Raw genomic sequence first — 15,850 nt, forward strand, 5'->3', positions numbered from 1 at the left:
CTGAGTATGGTGAGCCCGGCGCTCAGAAGTTGGATTACTGAACGTAGCCTACCCTCAGCGGAGAAGGCAGTAGAATTATCAGAAGCATTTGTTGCCGCTAGAAGAGCAGAGGAAGAGTTCCGGTTAGAAAAGTTAAACAAACCGCGTCACCTCAATGAGCCCGGTAAGTTTGGGAGTGGGAGGGGTTATGGTCCTATGACACAGTATAGTAAAATAGCTGCACAAGGGCGTTGGAGTAACAGCAATGCAAGGGAGGGAACCTTTCAAAGCAGTATTAAACGTCCACAAGAGAAAGTATTAAAATGCTTTAATTGTAATCAAGTTGGACATAAAATTAGTGCATGTCCTAAATTTGATAACAGTAAGAGTCAAATGTGTTATATACCCAGAAAAGAGAATAGTCTAGAATTGTGGGATGACAGTGAAGAAAATGTCATATTAGTAAAAGTTAATAATAAGGAGTTTAAAGCTTTAATTGATACAGGAGCAAGTCAGACTCTCATGTCAGTTAAATGTTTACCAAAGATAAATATTACCCAGATAATATAGAGCAGTTACAAAGGCAGGATGAGTCACTTATACCATTGTTTACAAAATGCAAAAATGGTAATCTAGCAAAGGATTAGCAAAGCATCCACAGGGTTCTCACCATTCCAGCTACTGTACGGAAGAGAAGTGAGAGGGCTATTAGATGTATTGAAAGAAGCATGGGAGGGACAGTATTATAAAGCAACAAGAGACAGAGAGCTAAAACCAGGGGAGAAAGCCCTTGTTTTACTGCCAATGTCAGATACCAGCATACTAGCCAAGTGGCATGGACCATATGAAGTACTCGAACGGATCGGGCAGACATCATATAAACTACTTCTCCCAGACAGAAAGAAAACAAAACAAGTCTTTCATATTAATATGCTGAGGGCATGGAGAGATGACAACAAGAACAGCACAGAACAGTTATGGGTAAGGGCAGTGGGAGAAGAAGAAGAAAATACAGTGCAGTACTTCCCTACAAGAAGAGAGGGCTGTCCATCACTCAACTTATCACACCTTAGCCCAGAACAGCAGACAGAACTGGAGAACGTCCTTCCACCTAATCTGTTTAGAGAAGAGCCAGGGAGAACAAACATCATATATCATAATATACGGCTGCTGAAACAGGATCCAATCCGACAGACAAACTGCAGGGTGCCAGCACGTCTGATTCCGGAACTAAAAAAAAGAGGTGGAGATGATGTTAAAGTTGGGGGTAATTGAACCCTCAAAGAGTGAATGGTGCAGTCCAGTTGTTCTGGTCCCGAAGAAGGACGGGGGTCTGCTATTTTGTGTTGACTTCTCCAAATTAAACTCAGTATCGGCTTTTGACCCTTACCCAATGCCTAGAGCAGATGAGTTGATTGAAAGATTGGGAAAAGCAAAGTTTTTGACAACACTAGACCTATGTAAAGGGTACTGGCAGGTGCCATTAAGTACTTCAGCTAGAGAGTTGACAGCGTTCAGGGTGCCTAGTGGATTATATCATTTTAAAATGATGCCCTTTGGTCTCCATGGAGGAGCTGCGACCTTTCAAAGGTTGATGGATGGAGTATTAAAGGGAACAGAGGGATTTGCAGCTGCTTATATAGATGATGTCATCATATATAGCACAACCTGGGAAGAACACCTACAGCATGTAACCACAGTCTTGAGAAAAATTGCAGATGCTGGGCTGACGATCAACCCAGGTAAATGGAATTTGGCAAGAAACACAGTGTCATACCTAGGCTATGTCCTGGGAGGAGGAGTTATTCGCCCCCAGGTGGACAAAGTGGAGGCAGTCGAAAGATGTCCAGCACCAACAACAAAGAGGAGGGTGAGATCCTTCTTGGGAATGGTGGACTGGTATAGGCGTTTCATCCCAAACTTTGCAGATAGAGCAGCAATATTGACAGACTTGGTGAAGAAAGACAAACCACAAAGGGTAAAATGGACGGATGAGTGCGATGCAGCCTTCAACGATCTGAAGGCATGCTTAGGTTCAGAACCCATACTTACTAGCCCAGACTTTGATAAGCCATTCGTGGTGCAGACAGATGCATCCGGGCATGGATTAGGAGCAGTGCTTCTCCAAGAAGATGAAGGGGACTGGAAACCGGTTCTGTACATTAGCAGAAAGTTATTTCCATGAGAGATTAATTACTCTACAATAGAGAAGGAAGCATTTGCTGTGAAGTGGGCATTGGACTCGTTCAATCTGTTGGGCACAGACTTTATTTCAGAGACGGATCATAGAGCTTTACAATGGATGCAACGTATGAAGGACAGTAATGCTAGAATTACTCGCTGGTATTTGTCATTACAACCTTTTAAATTTCAGATCCGGTACCGAAAAGGTCCTCAGAATATAATTGCGGACTTCCTCTCACGTCACTCTGAGAAGTGACATGTTAAGGGGGGGGGGGGGTGTGATGAGGTGAAGGCCTGCCTCATCAAATAAAGTTAAGTGCTTGGGGTGAAAATAATTTTGGAGTTTGGAGTGATCCTTGATTGGCGGACCCAGTTTCCTGTCCTTCCACTCAGTCCCGTGGGAACGGTTCTTTCACTACTTAACAGTTCTCCTTAATGCTGTTGTGTTCTGAGTTTTTTGTAAATATTTGTAAGCGTTATAAATATTGTTATGATGTAACTCAGGAGGCCATTGTACCTTTCAGTATGCTCTTCAGCTAATGCTGCTACAATGTCAACGGTTAGTTTTAACAGAAACCTAAAATGGACACATTAGTAACCTGTCATTGGTTTTCAGCTGGAGCCAAGATGGTAGAAGAATAACTTTAGGTTGAGTAAATTGAACATACTTTAAACATTTATTCATTCATTCATTATCTGTAATTGCTTATCCAGTTCAGGGTCACGGTGGTTCCAGAGCTTACCCTGAATCATTGGGTGCAACGCGGGAACACACCTTGGAGGGGGCACCAGTCCTTCACAGTGTATAGATTATGATGATGGCAGAAATATTAGAGTGAATAAGGATGGAGTGACTTGTAATTTGAGTCCTCAAAGTGCAGCGTGACAAAGGAGTAGCAGTTGCAAAACACAACAGTCATCAGAGTTGATCTCAAGATGGCCAAGATCATTGGACCAGGGGAAATGGATTAGTAGATGCAATGAACGTCAGAGAATACTACAAAAGGGGGCAGCATTGATGAAACTAAGATGTCCTCAGTTGGCAGGTATTCTGAGAAGGTGCAGTTCCGTAGGAAATAGTAGAGGTTGGGTGAACGTCTGTTGTAGGAGAAGGTGCAAACTACACAACTCTAGCTGGGAGCAGCGTAGATGCAAAGCGGTGAGGCAGGAACAAAGATCCCCAGCAACCCCAGGAGAGAGCATGAACTGTAGAGTAGACGCAGGCTGCTGTGTGATTGTGAAGGGGAGGGCAGAAGGACAAAGGTCAACCGCAGCTTCCGAGGAGAGAAGGCAAGCTGCAAAGAGGCCCCATAGCGAATGGTAGGGACAAAGTCTGCAGCACAAGACAGGATGGGCTGTAAAGTAAGAGGCAGGGTGCGGGACAGTTGCAAAGTGAGGGAATTAGGCTAAAAGTCCACGGTAGCAAAGAGGATGTGTTGAAAAATCAGAGATGGAAAGCTTGAGGCAAGGAGCGGCAGCTGCAGAGGAGTGGGTAGGATGAGGGAAGAGGGTGGGATGATAAAGGGAGGGGTTGGGATGATGAGTAGAGACAAAATGTGCAAGGAGTAGGCAAAATAGAGCCCTTGTAATGTGCAGAAATATTGTCATTCAATATAAAAGTCATTCATTTCAAGGAGTCATTAATGTCAGGAGACATGTCTGTGCAGGAGCAGATGCGCTGCAAAGCTTGTAGCAGGCAGAGCAGTCAGGAGGCTAGTTCCAGTGGGAGGAGGAGAAGCAGGAGAGAGAAGAGGCAACACGTGGATCTGCACCAGGAAAGACGGGAATGTGCTAAAAAAAAGGGTGAAATGAGGGGGGTGGGGGCTCACTGTCGACACCAGTCGCAGCAGGAGATGGAGAAGCCAGGAGCATATGGGCTGCGTACCTTGGAGCGGTGGGGGAAACAGGCTTAATGACGGCCGAACGCAGCTCCAAATATAGCGTGTGAAATAAGAATTGAACACGACACCATTTTTCTAAGTAAATACATTTCTAAAGGTGCTATTGACATGAAATTCTCACCAGATATTGGTAACAACCCATCCAACCCATGACACAGGGTGGAGGAGGAACAGGAGGCCTTCAAAGAGGAAGAGAAGGAGGATGAGTCTAAAGTGGAGGAGGAGGAGGTGGTGGATGTTATGAGAGAAGAGAAGGAGGAGCAGATGTTGCTGAAGGTGGAGGAGGAGGAGGTGAGATTTTCTTTATAATTACATTAGCTGAATTTAATTAAAATGTGCTAATATCATTGCCCTCATTCCACAACCATCTACTGCAAACTTTGTTTAACAGTGTGGAGAGAAGGAGGAGGACAAGGTGATAGAGGAATAGGTGGAGGAGGAGAAAGTGAAGGAGGTGATGGAGGAGGTCACACTCACAGAATGGTATGTTATTAATCATGTTATTACATTGTAATTACTATTTCATTACTCACAGTAGATGAAAAGCTCCTGGTTGTTGAACCCTCTGCTGTTGTTGTGTTGTAGCTCCATCTCAGCCTCCGTCCCACCCTCTGTCCTCACACCTCCAGAGTGACCAGCAGGTGACCGTCTACCAAGCTAACCAAGTGGTGAGTCCTTCAGCGTCTTGAGACCCAGGCTTTAACACAGCTACTAAACCGAGGATGCAGAATTCACAAATTGGACACAGTGGTGTCGGACATGAAGAGTGTGTTCATGTGGGGTTTTCTTCTCCTAGACCTTCTGGTGACCTTATGGTCAGGGTTAAGTAGCGCTTGACTCTCGATTGAGAACGAAGGCAGGCCAGGAGGCTCACCGATAGGAACGGTATGTCATGACCACACAGGGATGTTTCTTCATTCTTATAAAAATGTCATGTGATCAAAGTGAACTGACCGCTGCTTGTGTTTGTGGTCAGTGTGTCATTTTTACTCTGCTGCTATTTTATTGTTTAGTTGTGATCCAGGCTCTGACACTCACAGCCTCCTCCTCCATGATGACCTCCACTTTCTACTGAAGGAAAAATTACAGCAAAAAAAGAACCAAAAAAATAACATTTCCCTGACCCTTTACTCTTCATTCCCTGCTTTTTCAATCAGTAAATATTGACTTAATTGCCTTTATTGTAGCCATTGATTGTGTTGCTAGTCCTACAAAAAAAAAAAAAATCCCTGACTCTTTCCCCTTCCTTTTTAGATTTTTTCTTAATTTGAAATCTGTAAATATTGATTTCTTTAATTTTATTGTATTTATTTATTGTGTTACTAAGTTTAGAAAAAAAAAAACTATCCCTGACTTTACCCTTTCTTTTTTAAATTATTTCTGAATTTCTGAAGCTGTAAATATTGATTTTATTGATGTTATTGATGTAATCGATTAAATTCTGTAATCTGTAAATATTAGTTTCATTGATGTTAATTATCGTATTGTTGTTATTGATTATTGTGTTATTAATAAATGCTGTAATCCACTAAAACCTCGTGGTTTTCATGTTTTATTTGTAATGAAGCAGTGCTCAGAACTTTCACTACTTTTCTTCTTCCATTGATCTGCCTCTTCTCTTCAAGTCATTCTTCATGACTCTTGATTTCTGCCATAATTTTTTAAAGTAGACGTTGTAAATGACACGCTAAAATATTTAGATCTCTAAAAATCTATTCTGTGTTTTATTTAACCTCAAACTCAGAGTCACTTTATCCACAATGATGACTTCTAAATGAATGGTGATGGTCAGGATGGAAATACATTAATTCATTTATTGTCTGAAACCGCTAATCCATTTTAGGGTCGCGGTGGGTCCGGAGTCTACCTGGGATCACTGGGTGCAAGGTGGCGCCCTGGAGGCACGCACTCACACATTCACTCACACATTCACACCTACAGACACTTTTGAGTCTCCAAACCACCTACCAGCACTGTAAACCCTAACGTTCAAATTCATTAACTGGATTGAGTGATTCTAACTTAGATATTTCAAAAGGTTTTATTCACTTCAACAAATCAATTATATTAAACGATTTCTTCTTTTTGAGGTTGTGAAACTGTGATGTTTTCATTTAGCAGAGTTCTGTTTGTGGTTTTAAGTAAAATTAACTTTATATGATGGATTTACCTGAATATAAATGTTAAAGGTTTATGCACCGTGACGTCTGACGTCATAGGCGTAGAATCACTGCGTGTAATTTTCAATCAAGATGGTGGATGGTCTGGGTTAATGGATTTCAGTGAATTTCTTTGCGTCAGTCTTTGCTAAAGTGTGGAATTTGGAAGAATAGTGTTCCGTTATACAGTTAACAAAATAACGTGTTTTGTAGCTCCGTTAAACAAAGTTGAGCCAAATGTGTCACAAAGGTATTTGAAACTATTACAAAAATACTACAGTTTTTGAAGGGAATTGTTTAAAGTTCATATTTTAATTGGAATAGACAGCATGAGTTGCATATCTAACATTCTAATGTTGAAATGTTAAGTCATTAAGCTTACATCGGGACTTTTCTGTGCTGAGTCGGACCGTTGGGAGAGCACCAAACAAAACAGGACTGTTAACTTTAAACCACAATTTCTTCGGAGCAACGCTGCACCCAAAAAAGGTAAGGCACAGCAATATTTTTATGTTATTTGTTTGCAATGTATACTTGGTTCAGACTGGTTGAATAGACAGCCTTCCTCTCTAGGCATGCGTGATATGTTTATATATTTAAAAAAAAGATAGCTACGACCGCTGCAATTGAGACAGAGTTGTGTTTCGATGGAGGGGGTGAGAGAGTGAGCAGCAAGGGAGGGAGAGAGAGACCAGCTGAGGGGTAGGGAGATAGAAAAGGAGAGGGTGGGAGAGAGCGTGTGAGGAAGTGAGAGTGACCGAGAGTGAGGGAGAGAGAGAGAGAGAGAGAGAGAGAGAGAGAGAGAGAGAGAGAGAGAGAGGAGGGAAGGCAAAATCAAAGATAAAAGTTTGGTTTGTTCAACTTTTCAAATACAGCCTTGTTATGACTTGTACATTTTGTCCATGATTCCTATTGTCCTCTACTTTTGATTGTTTCCAAGCATGATTTTTTTCATGAATTAAGATCTTTGGAAGTTCTTTTCACAGTTATGTTCAAGATAATGTAGCCTCATAATTAAAAGAATACTGACGTTATTAAATAAAGTATTATGACATTATTCTTAATTATTACCTGTATTGTACACACATTCCATTAGGACAGACTTAGTGGATTTTAAATCATAGTAGTTTTGTGTCTTGAAATGTAGTATTAAAAAGGTATGAATAATCTAAGATAAAAAAGTAGAGATGTGTTCAACTGTTGTTCTTACAAAATCAAGAACACTTTCAGTTCAGGTCGCATTTAACATATTTGATCAGACCTCAGTCCAATATAAGGACCGAATCAAAGTATATTGTGTACTGAATCAAATTATGAATTAATAAATGATAAAAAATATTGTAATATAAATTATATTAATGCTGGTAAAAGAAGTCGGACGAATCCTGAAAATGAACCATCACACTCAAACATAAAGAGACCAAAGCGTGCAGAAGTCAACTTCTTACCAAACGTTCTGCAGGGACACAACCAAGTAACCCTTGAAACCCTCAGATCATTGTCACCACCAGCCCATAAGTTAAACAATTCCTTCCTGGCCTGCCCTGCGGATGGAGGCTGAGGTATTTATTTTGTCCAGTGATATATACACTGTAAAATATATGTTTATATATATATATTTATATATCATTGGAATGTTTTTGTCAACTAAAGGTGTATGCAGAGTTTCAGAGGATCACAAACCAAAACTTGCCCAACAAATTCTATGCACAACTGGATCACCACACATCTCGTTTGATGACCATGTTCTGGCAAAAGGCTTCCAAGACAGGGCGAGTTTCAGATGCTCTTGGTGACATTTTGAAGGTGCTTGATGAACAGGTTAGGAGTTTTTTGTTTATGGGGGAATTTTGTGTGATATACACTGTTTAACAAGTGTGATTAACTGACCTGATAACTGTATCATGGTTTTTCATTATTGGTTAGGAATTACATGTCCACACAAGGCGAACTACAGTTCTTCGTGCTCTGCTGGTCTTGCTGCGTGAGGACGTCTTAGGTTTTTACAAGACATCCACGGTAAGTCTTGTACTGTCACATTCAGTCCAGATGAACTGTGCTATGTTTAACTAAATACAGCATAAAAAGTGAACTTCTTATTCATCAGCTTCTTGTTAGACTGTTTCCATTTCTCCTTAAATAGTCCCAATATTTACATTTAGAAAATGGTGCAATCAAACTGTCAAAACAATGTTTTTTATTCTGTGTTTCAAATGCTTCACCACATATAATTAAACAGGACTAGTTATGCTCTCTGTAATAAAACGTGGTTATTATTAAATGTATTATTTAAACATAATTTCATACACATTGTTTCTGTTACAATTTACAAGATGTCAGAAAAAAAGTGACAACATATGAAAAATCTGTACTCCATGAAATGTATTTATTTGCCATATTTCCTAGCATTAAGTGCAATTTAGAAGGTAAACTGTAAAACTCCCTTCCTGGATCAGGGCCTTGTCGTGGCGGAAGGGCTTGTCTGGTCTCATGACCTCCAGGGCTATGTCGTCGGGAGCTGTTAGCTCCCAGTAGGGTCTCCCATGGCGAACAGGTCTGGAGTGAAGATCCAGACAAACATGATCCAAAAGCATTCCTATGAGTACACACATTAAAATTCAGTGTACCCTGCCCGGGAAAGGGTTACCGGGACCTACCCCTGGAGCCAGGCCTGGGGGTAGTGTCCGACGGCGAGCGTCTGGTGGCTGGGCAGCCCACGTAACCCGGCCGGGCTCAGCCCGAAATGGCAACGTGGGAGGATCATGTAGGCTCACCACCCGCAAGATCCAGAGTAGGGGTGCGGTGCAATGCCCATCGGGCACAGAGCGGGGGCAAGGGGGCCCCTGGCGTCGTGGAACTTGTCAGCGGAAACTGGTTCTTGGTACGTGGAACATAACCTCACTGGGGGGGAAAGAGCCAGAGCTGGTGCGTGAGGTTGAGAGATACCAGCTAGATATAGTTGGGCTCACCTCTACACACAGTGTAGGCTCTGGAACCAAACTCCTCAATAGGGGTTGGTCTCTCTCTTACTCAGGAGTTGCACAGGGTGAGAGGCGCCGGGCGGGTGTGGGGATACTCACAAGTCCCCGGCTGGCGCCTGTACAGCTGGAGTTTGTCCCAGTAAACGAGAGGGTCGCCTCAATGCGGCTCCGGCTTGCAGAGAGGAAAACTTTGACTGTTGTGTGTGCGTATGCACCGAACAGCAGCTCAGAGTATTCGGCCTTCTTGGAGGCAGTGACTGGAGTTCTAGAGGGGATTCCATGCACTGACTCTGTTGTTTTGCTGGGGGACTTCAATGCTCACGTTGGCAATGACTGGGAAACCTGGAGAGGAGTGATTGGGAGGAACGGACTGCCTGATCTAAACCCGAGTGGTGTGATGTTGTTGGACTTCTGTGCTAGCCATGGTTTGTCCATAACGAACACCATGTTCGAACATAAGATTGCTCATAAGTGTACTTGGTACAAGAGCACTCTGGGCCAAAGGTCAATGATCGACTTTGTGGTTGTGTCTTCTGACCTGAGGCCGTATGTTTTGGACACTCGGGTAAAGAGAGGGGCTGAGCTGTCAACCGATCACCATCTGGTGGTGAGTTGGATCCGATGGCGGGGAAAGCTGCCGGACAGACCTGGTAAACCCAAACGTATAGTGAGGGTGTGCTGGGAAAAGCTGGCAGATGACTCTGTCCGGATGGATTTCAACTCTCACCTCCGAGAGAACTTCTCACATGTTCCGGAGGAGGTAGGGGGAATGGAGTCTGAATGGACACTGTTCCGGACCTCCATCGTGGAAGCGGCTGCATGTAGCTGTGGTCAAAAGCTTGTCGGTGCCTGTTATGGCGGCAACCCAAGAACCCGTTGGTGGACACCGGGGGTGAGGGAAGCTGTCAAGCGGAAGAAGGAGGCTTTTCGAGATTGGCTAGCTCGGGGAACTTCCGATTCTGCGGATGGGTATCGGCAGGCGAAAAAGGCTGCAGCTGTGGCAGTTGCTGAAGCAAAATCCAGAGCATGGGAGGAGTTTGGAGAGGCCATGGAGAATGACTTCCGGGCGGCCTCAAGAGGTTCTGGAAAACACTCCGACAGCTCAGGAGGGGGAGGGGGGACACTGTCCAAGCTGTGCTCAGCAAGGATGGTGAAACTCTGAACTAGACTGAGCGTATTGTTGGGCGTTGGAAGGAGCACTTTGAGGAACTCCTTAACCCGAGAGACATGCCTCCTGTACAGGAGGTAGGGCCAGAAGTGTCTGGGGGGTCAGATTCCATTTCCTTGGCTGAAGTCACTGAGGTGGTGAAAAAGCTTCGCAGTGGCAAAGCTCCAGGAGTGGATGAGATTCGCCCAGAGTTACTGAAGGCACTCGATACTGTGGGGCTGTCTTGGATGACACGTCTATACAATATCGCATGGACCTCGGGAACAGTGCCTTTGGATTGGCAAACCGGGGTGGTGGTTCCTATTTTCAAAAAAGGGGACCGGAGAAAGTGTGCCAATTATCGTGGCATTACACTTCTCAGCCTCCCGGGGAAAGTCTATGCCAAGGTGCTGGAAAGGAGAATCCGTCCGATAGTCGAACCTAGGATTTTGGAGGAACAATGCGGATTTCGTCCTGGCCGTGGAACTATGGACCAACTCTTTACTTTTGCACAGATGATTGAGGGGGCGTGGGAATTTGCTACTCCACTCTACACATGCTTTGTGGATTTGGAGAAGGCATATGACCGTGTTCCCCGAGAGATTCTGTGGGAGGTGCTCCAGGAGTATGGGGTGCCAGGGTCGCTCCGGCGAGCCGTACGGTCCTTGTACTCTCAGAGTTTGAGTTGTGTTCGCATCCTTGGTAGTAAGTCAGGCTTGTTCAGTGTGGGCATTGGACTCCGTCAGGGCTGTGCCTTATCTCCACTCCTGTTCCTGATATTCATGGACAGGGTGGCGCGGCGTAGCCTGGGACAGGAGGGCTTCCGTTGAGGAGCTCAGGAGGTGGCATCTCTGCTTTTTGCGGATGATGTTGTTCTTCTGGCTTCTTCGCACGGAGGCCTCCAGCGTTCACTTGAGCAGTTTGCAGCCGAGTGTGAAGCGGTCGGTATGCGGATCAGCACCTCCAAATCTGAGGCCATGGTTATCTCCCGGAAACAGATGGCATCCTCCCTTCAGGTAAGGGGTGAGAACCTGCCCCAAGTGAAGGAGTTCAAGTATCTCGGGTTCTTGTTCACGAGTGATGGGAAGAGGGATGGTGAGATTGACCGTAGGATAGGTGCAGCGTCTGCAGTTATGCGGTCACTGTACCGCACCGTTGTGGTGAAGAGAGAGCTGAGCCATAAAGCAAAGCTCTCAATTTACCGGTCAGTCTACGTTCCCACTCTCACCTATGGTCATGAGCTCTGGGTAATGACCGAAAGAACAAGATCGCGGATACAAGCGGCCGAAATGAGCTTTCTCCGACGGGTCGCTGGGCGTACTCTCCGTGATCGGGTGAGGAGCTCAGTGACTAGGGAGGAGCTCGGAGTAGAGTCGCTGCTCCTTCGCATTGAGAGAAGTCAGTTGAGGTGGTTTGGGCATTTGATCAGGATGCCTCCTGGACGCCTCCCACTGGAGGTATACCAGGCACGTCCAACTGGAAGGAGGCCCCGGGGTAAACCCAGGACACGCTGGAGGGATTATATCTCCCGGCTGTCCTGGGAACGCCTTGGGATCCCCCAGGAGGAATTGGTGGATGTTGCAAGGGACAGAGACGTCTGGGCTTCTTTGCTCGCCCTGTTGCCACCGCGACCCTGAAATGGAGAAGCGGAGAAGAAAATGATGATGATGATGAACTGTAAAACTGCATTGTATTATCATTTTATCAAAACATGACAGGTGCCTGCAAGCAAAAAACATTACAACACAGAGCACTTGTTATATGACGCATGATGGGAAGAATGTTAAATCGTTTCTCTTTGCAATAACACTTGAATCAAAATCAAACACAAAATGACAGACAGCGATTTACTGCTATTGGTAAGTCTAACCTCTTGTCATTGTATGAGTTGATCTTGAAGAGAGTCAGCAGGGGAGCTACCAATATGTTGCATTCCGTGGCTATATGAGGAACCCCTGCTCTCTGGAAGTGTGTGTCAGAAATAACTTTTAAAATGACTTTTAAAGTGGTATTATATGTTCCTTTGTCTTTCTCTCTCTTTCTCATTTCCATCAGGATGATCCCAATGAGGTAGACCTTGGAGATGTTGCAGTTGCTCTACTTATCACTGTTAGTGAAAATGTCAATGATCCTGTTCACTACCACTCTGTGAAAATTTCCATTGTCCTGGAGAGTGATGTGGTAACCCACTTCTGCAGGCTTGCAGATGCTTTTCTGGTATTGTTTGGCCTAATTTATGCTCTTCATCTCAGTTATCCCAAGGGACTGACCAGCACCTTTGAATTTGCCAAAAATTTTTACTTGGACTGGAGGATGGGAAACTGTCACCTAGGTTAAAGACCATAAAGAATGATCTGATGGTCTATGCACTTAGAAGTTGTAAATGTAGAAGAACAACTTTTTCCTCTCTTTATTGTATCAGCAATAGTTATTTCTTATTTCCCCCCAGTTAGTCCTGTTGAGGGACTTGCAGTTTGTTATTGATGTTTAGCCACAAATTTACATAGGCCACAAAGGACACTATTGAATGTTTTGAGTTTTTAATCAGTTGGTTGATTTTCTTTGTTTTATTATTATCATGATTATTTGAATACAATTTTGTGGTTTGTTATTGCATTGATTTTGAGTTGTTTGCTCTAGTAAGCTCATGCAATTATCTAATGGTGCAATTTATCTTTGGAAAACTATCTATGTGGCTCAGAATACCTGCTCTTTAGTTCATAAATAAATTTCCGTTTGAACCTATGTTTTGTGTATGTTGTCAGAGATGCTGAGTCAGACTGACGGAGGCGGACGCACACGCTAATAACGCAGACTTTTATTTACAAGAAAATAACAAAACAAACACAAACGAACTTGAGGGCAAACACGAAGCGAGGAAAGAACATGACTAGGAACGAGAACATGAAACAACATGAATAGAGCTAGGAATGACCGATACAAGCAAGTGACACCAGGGAACTTAAATACACGAACAGACGAGACACACCTGAAACAGATAACGAGGATGACGGACAAGGAGGCGGAACAAAGGCGGAGACAAGGACAATACCAAACAGAGCCATGTGCTTAGAGAGCACATGGCGGGGAAAACAGACCAGACAGGACGAGGGCGTGACATATGTCAATATTTTGAGTTAGTAGAACTTAGTTAATTTAAGGCAATCTGTTGCCACAAATTTTTTAAGTAGTCACGGGTGTAATTTTGCTTATTGTAAGTGTTTTTCTTTGTGTTGTGAGTATTTTAAATATTTAATTACATAACCATTCATTTAAAGTTAGTTGAAATTGTATACAATAATTTAAGTCAACATTCAAAATATAATTAAAATACTTCAAATAAATTAATTATTAGTAGTTAATTCTTTTACGTAATAGAAATGAATATTTTTGAGTTGTTTCATGCTTTAATTGAAGTAGCAGTGACTTAAATTTAATGTGTGTACGTGACTCAAACAACAAAATTAAGCATACTTCTGACTTCTGACAGATTGCCTTAATTTTTTTAAGTTCTGCTAACTTATTCGGGTTTACAGTGAGCGTGTGTTTTTGGACTGTGGGAGGAAACCCACACAGACTCGGGGAGAACACACCAAACTCCTCACAGACAGTCAACTGTTAGAACACTGCAACAATAACCACGTGCCAGAAAAGCCAATCGTCACGGCAACACGTAAACAACATGCTATGACATCGACAAAATTCCGAAGATTTGGCCATTCGCTGCTTACCACTTACAGTGACCAGCTGCAAAAATGTTGCTCTGCTGTTTTCGAACAGAAATCGAGGACGAGTCCAACCACGAGCCCCACCTTAAAACGAAGAGCTCTAAGAAGGAGAAGAGGAAGAATAAGAAGAGGTGGTGGTGGAGAAATGTAGAGGAGAGGGACAAGAGGATGGAGGAGGTGGAAGTGAAGGAGGTGAAGATGGAGGAGGAGCATGAAGTGAGAGCTAAGGAGAAGTACACAATGGAGGAGGACTTTAAGTCTTTGTTGGTGATGACAGCTTCAAGACGCCTCCTATATGGAGAAACTAGTCACATGCATTACTCAGGTGTGATTTTGGCCCATTCTTCCACACACAGTCTTTAAATACTTAAGGTTCTGTGGGCTCTTTCTATGAACTCTGAGCTTTAGGTCCTTCCATAGATTTTCAATTGGATTCAGGTCAGGCTGGGCCATTCTAGCAGCTTTATTTTGTTTCTCTGAAACCAACTGAAAATTTTCTTGGCTATGTGTTTACGATCATTGTCCTGCTGAAATGTCTACCCTCGTGCATACTGGTCATGGCGGTTGAGTGCATTACTTATTGTTTTCTTTGAAACAACTGTATTTGATGATTCCAGGTCTTTCTCTAACTCTCCGCAAGTGGTGCTTGACTCTTAGACAATTTTTCTGAAATCTTGCACCTGCTTGTGCTCCTGGTTGTGGCTGGTTTATGGTGAAATGATGTTATTTCCACTTCTGGATTATGGCCCCACCAGTGCTCACTGGAACCTTTAGTAGTTTAGAAATTCTTCAGTAACCAAAGCCATCAGTTTGTTTTGCAACAATAAGGTTGCAAAATGTCCTGAGAGAGCTCACTGGTTTTACCAGTCATGAGATGTTCCTTGTATGGCAACTTGGTAATGAAACACTTTTTAATAGACCAACAGATGAACCTGCTGATATTAACTTGCATTAAGTGGCAGGAATGCTAATTACTGATAGATTTCAGTTGGTGTATTGACTTTCCATGGCTTACTGTACCTCTCTTTCTTCATGTGTTCAATAGTTTTTTTTCCTGTCATTTCTCATTATTGTACATAATTTATGCATATCTATGTTTTGATTTCTTTGGGGGGAAAAGCCAAATACATATCTTTTGTTGCATGAATATGAGCAGAAATCTATTTCTGACCCTGAAACAATGGTTAGTTCAGTTCCAGTTTGTTTTAAAGATGTATTTCATCCCTGACCACAAGTTCTTCCTGTCCTTACTGTTTCAGATACACATTTATGTTCCAATTTTTGATTGACTTTTAGCCCTTAGCCAGATTTTTCCTTTTTGCTTTGTCAGGAAGACTGGTCTTCTTCTCCATGGTCACTTCATTTAACTAAAAACGCTCAAGTCTGAGTTGTTGATTCCTGAGAATTTCAGAAGGTCATTGCACTATAAAGTGTTCTCTGATATCCTGATACAAAAAAAAATCGTAGAAGACAAACAAAAATAGTAGAGTACTTAAATTTGAAGGATTGGCAGTACTCCCTCCACCTTCTCAGGCAAGTAATAGGAACTTGATTAGCCTGAACGTGGCAGCACATTTTTACTTCTTTTTTAATGTACTTATTCAGTCTTTCCTAAAATGTTTTTTTCTTTGGTCAGTTCAGTCTGAATCTGTTTGTCAAGACGTCAGGTCAACAGCACCAGAAACCTTCGAGGACAACTAGCTACATTATGCTGTGTTACGTTAGCAAGCAAAAATGTTGTACCTCAAATAAAAAGTTATGAAACAACACA

General features: G+C 43.0%; 1 long non-coding RNA gene across 1 annotated transcript; it reads left to right on the forward strand.

Annotated features, from left to right (window-relative positions):
* The first annotated feature begins 4,469 nt into the window (after positions 1 to 4,469).
* LOC136675109 (uncharacterized) lies at positions 4,470 to 5,207 on the forward strand. The gene is made up of 3 exons (XR_010796134.1): positions 4,470 to 4,547; positions 4,650 to 4,949; positions 5,078 to 5,207. It is a non-coding gene; the product is annotated as an uncharacterized lncRNA (long non-coding RNA).
* Positions 5,208 to 15,850: the final 10,643 nt, after the last annotated feature.

This window comes from Hoplias malabaricus, chromosome 2 (assembly GCF_029633855.1).
Source record: "Hoplias malabaricus isolate fHopMal1 chromosome 2, fHopMal1.hap1, whole genome shotgun sequence".
NCBI lineage: Eukaryota > Metazoa > Chordata > Actinopteri > Characiformes > Erythrinidae > Hoplias > Hoplias malabaricus.